This window comes from Trachypithecus francoisi, unplaced genomic scaffold (genome assembly GCF_009764315.1).
Source record: "Trachypithecus francoisi isolate TF-2019V2 unplaced genomic scaffold, Tfra_2.0 Lachesis_group11, whole genome shotgun sequence".
NCBI classification, from domain to species: domain Eukaryota; kingdom Metazoa; phylum Chordata; class Mammalia; order Primates; family Cercopithecidae; genus Trachypithecus; species Trachypithecus francoisi.
The window spans coordinates 62,484,205-62,490,496 of NW_022681456.1; positions in this window are offsets into that span (position 1 = coordinate 62,484,205).

The window sequence follows — 6,292 nt, forward strand, 5'->3', positions numbered from 1 at the left end:
GCTTTCCCATGTGAAGACATGCCTGCTTCTCTTTCTTCTTCCACCATGGTTGTAAGTTTCCTGAGGCCTCCCCAGCCATGCTTCCTGTACAACCTGTGGAACCATGAGCCAATTAAACCTCTTTTCTTTATAAATTACCCATTCTCAGGGAGTTCTTTATAGTAATGTGAGAACGGACTAATACAGAAAATTGGTACCAGGAGTGGGGCATTGCTATAAAGATATCTGAAAATGTGGAAGCAATTTTGGAACTTGATAATAGGCAGAGTTTGGAACAGTTTGAAGGGCTCATAAGAAGACAGGAAGAAGAGGGAAAGTTTGAAACTTCCCAGAGACTTGTTAAATTGTTGTGACCAAAATGCTGATAGTGACATGGACACTGAAGTCCAGGCTGAGGTGGTCTCAGATGGAGATGAAGAACTTATTGGGAACTGGAGCAAAGGTCACTTTTGTTATTCATTAGCAAAGAGGTTGTAGGCATTGTGCCCCTGCCCTAGAGATCTTGGAACTTTGAACTTGAGAGTGATGATTTAGGGTATCTGGCAGAAGAAATTTCTAAGCAGCAAAGCATTCAACGTGTGACCTGGGTGCTTCTAACAGCATAAGCTTATATTTGTAAATAAAGAGATGATCTGAAACTGAAACTTATATTTAAAAGGAAAACAGAGTGTAAAAGTTTGGAAAATTTGCAGCCCTGTCAAGTGGTAGAAAAGAAAAACCCATTTTCTCAGGAGGAATTCAAGCTGGGCCTAGGAAGGAAGGATGATTTTGCAGGCTGGGCCCAGGGTCTGGGTGTCCCACTTCCCTGAGCCCCACTGCCCTGAACAACCTCAAGACACTGCTCCCTGCATCCCAGCCAGTCCAGTTCTAGCCATGACTAAAAGGGCCCCAGATATATCTGAGGCAGGCTGCTCCAGAGGGTGTAAACCATGAGCCTTAGCACCTTTCACTTGGTGATAAGCTTGTGGATGTGAAGAGGGCAAGAGTTGAGGCTTGGGAGCTTCCACCTAGATTTCAGAGGATATATGGAAATGCCTGGATGTCCAGGCAGTTTTCTGCCTCAGGGGTGGAGCCCTCATGAAGAACCTCTACTAGGGAAGTGCTGAGGGGAAATTTGGAACTGGAGCCCCCACATAGAGTCCCCACTAGGGCACTGCTTGGTGGAGCTGTGAGAAGAGGGCCACCATCCTCCAGACCCCAGAATGGTAGATCCACTGACAGCTTGCACCATGTGTCTGGAAAAGCCTCAGGCACTCAAAACCAGCCCATGAAAGTAGTCACCACAAAAACTGTTACCTGCAGAGCCACAGGGGCAGTGCTGTCTGAGGTCTTGGGAACCCATCCCTTGCATCAGTGTTGCCTGGCTGTGAGACATGGAGTTAAAGGAAATTATTTTGGAGCTTTAAGATTTAATGACTGCCCTGCTGGGTTTTGGACTTGCATGGGGCATACATCCCTTTTGTTTTGTGAAATTTCTCCCTTTTAGAATGTGAACATTTACCCAATGCCTGTACTCCCATGGTATCTTGGAAGTACCTAACTTGTTTTTGATTTTATAGGCTCATGCACAAAAGGGTACAGGTACAGGGCTCTTTCGGACTGTGGACATTTGAGTTAATGCTGAAATGAGTTAAGACTTTGGGGGACTGTTGACAAAGCGTGATTGTGTTTTGAAATGTGAAAAGGACATGAGATTTAGGAGGGGCGAGGGATGGAATGATATGGTTTAGTTCTGTGTCCCTACCCAAATCTCCTGTTGAATTGTAATCCCCAGTGTTGCAGGACGAACCTGGTGGGATGTGATTGAATCATGGGGCAGACTTCTGCCTTACTGTTCTCATGATAGTTCTCATGAGATCTGGTTGTTTAAAAGTGTGTAACACTTCCCCCTTCACCCTCTCTCTCTCCTGCTCCCCCATGTGAAGAGGTATCTGCTTCCTCTTCACCCTCTGCCATGATTATAAGGTTTCTGAGGTCTCCCCCGCTATGCTTCCTGTATAGCCTGTGGAACCATGAGCCAAGTAAACTTCTTTTTTAAAAAAATAAATTACGCAGTGTCAGGTAGTTCTTAATAGCAATGAAAGAACAGACTAATACAGGTAGATACCAAATATTGGGATTGCTGAACTGAATGGTAGATCTACTTTTAGCTCTTTAAGGAATCTCCATACTGTTTTCCGGAAGCTGTACTAGTCTACATTCTCATCAGCAGTGTATAAGTATTCCCCCTTTACCACATCCGTGCCAATGTCTATTGTCTTGTGACTTTTTAGTAATGGCCATTCTTGCAGGAAAATGGAAGTTGAAACCACAATGATGTTTAACTTTTTTTTCATGTGTTTGTTGGCCGTTTGTTTATTTTCTTTTGCGAAATGTCTATTCATGTCTTTAGCTCACTTTTTGATGGGATTATTATTTTTTTCTTGCTGACTTGTTTGAGTTTTTTGTCGATTCTGGATCCTAGTCCTTTGTCAAATGTATAGTTTCCAAAATATTTTCTCCCATTCTGTGGGTTGTCTGTTTACTTTGCTGATTATTTCTTTTGCTGTGCAGAAGCCTTTTTTTTTTTTTTGAGACGGAGTCTCGCTCTGTCACCCAGGCTGGACTGCAGTGGCGTGATCTCGGCTCACTACAAGCTCCGCCTTCCGGGTTCACGCCATTCTTCTGCCTCAGCCTCCCTCCTGAGTAGCTGGGACTACAGATGCCTGCAACCACGCCCGGCTAATTTTTTGTATTTTTAGTAGAGACGAGGTTTCACTGTGTTAGCCAGGATGGTCTCGATCTCCTGACCTCGTGATCCACCCGCCTCAGCCTCCCAAAGTGCTGGGATTACAGGCGTGAACCACCGCACCCGGCCTAAGCTTTTTAATTTGATTAGGTCCCATTATTTGTTTTTGTTTTGTTGCATTTGCTTTTGGAGTTTTAGTCATGAATTCTTTGTCTAGGCCAATGTCCAGAAGAGTTTTTCCAAGGTTATCATCTAGAAGTTGTATGGTTTTTTGTCCTAGATTTAAGTCTTTGATCCATCTTGAGTTGATTTTTGTACGAGGTAAGAGATAGAGATCCAGTTTTATTCTTCTACATGTGGCTTGCCAGTTTTCCTAGCACCATTTATTAAATAGAATGTCCTTTTCATTTCTGTTTTTGTATGTTTTGTTGATGATGAACTGGCTTTAAGTATTTGGCTTTATTTCCGGGTTCTCTATTCTTTCCCATTGAGCTAGGTGCCTACTTTTATAGCAATATATGCTATTTTGGTAACCACAGCATTGTAATATAACAAAGTCTAGTAATGTGATGTCTCTAGATTTATTCTTCTTGCTTAGGATTGCTTTAGCTAGTTGGGTTCATTTTTGGTTTCACATGAATTTTAGGATTATTTTTTCTAATTCTTTGAAAAATGATGTTGGTATTTTGATAGGAATTGCATTCAATCTGTAAATTGCTTTGTGCGGTATGGTCATTTTCACAATATTGATTCTCCCAATCCATGAGCATGGGATATGTTTCCATTAATTTGTGTCACCTATGATTTCTTTCAACAGTGTTTTGTAGTTTTCCTTGTAGAGATCTTCACCCCCTTGGTAAAGCATATTCCTAGGGATTTTGTTTTTGTTTTTGTTTGCAGCTTCTGTAAAAGAGATTGAGTTTTTGATTTGTTTGTTGGCTTGGTCATTGTTGGTATATAGCAGGGCTACTGATTTGTGTACATTGATTTTGTAACCTGAGACTTTACCAAATTTGTTGATTAAATCTAGGATTATTTTAGAGGAGTCTTTAGGGTTTTCTAGGTATGCCAACATATCATCAGTGAACAATGGTAGTTTGACTTTCTCTTTTCCCATTTAGAGGTCCTTGATTTCTTTCTCTTGCATTATTGCTCTGGCTAGGACTCCCAGTACTGTGTTGAATGAAAGCGGGCATCTTTGTCTTATTCCAGTTCTCGGGGGAATGCTTTCAATATTTCCTATTCAGTATGATGTTGCCTGTGGGTTTGTCATATATGGCTTTTATTAATTTGAGGTAAGTCCCCTCAATGCTTGTTTGTTAAAGATTTTTTTTTTTATTTTTTTTTATTTTTTATTTTTTTTTTTTTTGAGGCGGAGTCTTGCTCTGTCGCCCAGGCTGGAGTGTAGTGGCCGGATCTCAGCTCACTGCAAGCTCCGCCTCGCGGGTTCTCGCCATTCTCCTGTCTCAGCCTCCCAAGTAGCTGGGACTACAGGCGCCCGCCACCTCGCCCGGCTAGTTTTTTGTATTTTTAGTAGAGACGGGGTTTCACTGTGTTCGCCAGGATGGTCTCGATCTCCTGACCTTGTGATCCACCCGTCTCGGCCTCCCAAAGTGCTGGGATTACAGGCTTGAGCCACCGCGCCCGGCTTTTTTTTTATTAAAAACAGATGCTGGGCTTTACCAAATGCTTTTTTTGCATCTATTGAGGTGATCATATGGTTTTTGTTTTTAATTCTATTTATGTGATGTATCACATTTATTGACTCAAGTATGTCAAACCAGTGATCCCAGCCTTTCCGGGGGAAAGTAGGGGATGGGGGAATAGTTTCATGATGAAACTTTTCCACCTCATAAGGAGTGTGCAATTTAGATCTCTTGCCATGCACAGTTCACAATATGATTCACGCTCCTATGAAAATCTAATGTCGTTGCTGACCTGACAGGAGGTGGACCTCAGTGGTAATGCTCACTTGCCCACCACACACCTTCTGCTGTGCGACTCAGTTCCTAATAGATCATGGACCAGTACCAGGGCATGGCCCAGTAGTTCATACTGCATCCCTAGTATGAAACCCACTTGATCATGGTGTGTTTTATTTTTGATGTGCCATTGAATTTGGTTAGTTAGTATTTTGTTGAGGATTATTTGCATGTTGGTTCATTAGGGATATTGATCTGTAATTTTCTTTTTTTGTTATGTCCTTTCCTGGTTATGTATTTCTCTAAGTGTGTCTTTTACTTCCAGAAACTGTGATTGTTTTTTCTTTATGATATCTACGTCTCTGGAGAATTTTTCATCCATATCCTGCATGTAAAAATAGTTCTTTAAGTTGGCTTTCACCTTTCCCTGGTACCTCCTTGAGTAGCATAATAATCAATCTTCTGAATTCTTTATCTGATAATTCAGAGATTTCTTCTTGGTTTGGATCCACTGCTAGGGAGCTAGTGTAATCTTTTGGGGCTGTTATAGAACCATGTTTTGTCATATTACCAGAATTACTTTTCTGGTTCCTTCTCATTTGTGTAGACTATTTATTCTAATTATGTTTGAATTTGTGATTTCACTGTGTATTTTTAAAAATTATTTTTTTCCTCCTTAAGGATGTGACTTTAATGTTTATAGTTTATTGTAGCTTAATTTGGCTCTTGATGCTTTCAGGAGTGAAGCCTCTGTATGAGTTCCTTGGTTATAGAAAGTCTTGGTATGATGACTTTCTCAGTTTCTGGTTGTAGTAGCAATATGCTTAATGTGTGAGCAAGTTCACAGTCTGATATAGGTTGGAACGGTAGATGTTTCTTGAAGCTTATCTCATTCCCGTGGCATACACTTTTTTCTTTATTTACTCTCCCTATTATTTTATTTACTAGATTGAATAGTTCAGGCATCATGCCAATAGGGGTATGGTGTCCATGGGTGATAACAGGATGTGGCTAAAGCATGTGGTTAAATACAATACCAAATGGTGGGCAGGGGTGGCTGGGGAAGCTCTCAGTGAAATGCACTGAGGCCTTATCAGAGGGAAGGACGGCACCCACCCCTACCCTTGCCAGGCCAGCAGGAAAGCCATCCACCTCTCAAACACCACTGAGCCAGTGTTCTGGCTATTCTGATCAGATAGACACCTCTTTTCATGTACAAGCCTGTTGATGTTCCAAGTAGAGAGGAATTGTGACTTTATTTCTCATGCAAGCCTGTACCTGGAGAGTGCCCCTCCTGTGGGGAAGGAGTCACCCTGAAGTGTTCCAGAGAGGCTTCCTATGGGTATGCACATGCTGAGCTCCCATGGGAAAAGCCCCAGCTGTGTCTGCAGTGATGGATGAGAGGGAGAAGACGTCCCCTACTCTAAGACCCTTCATAAGCATCGAAGTTGCCTGACTTTTGGAGTAGGGCCTAAGACTTTGTCTGCTGAGCCTAGCACTGCAACTGTGCCTCTTCCAAAAGAGATTTCCCACCAGGGGAAAGATTGAGGACTTAAGGCCTACTCTCTGGGTTCCTTTGTCCCACTGGGTATTCCCTTGATGTGGTAGATTTCCCCTTCTCCTATGAGTAGGAGTCCCTGAG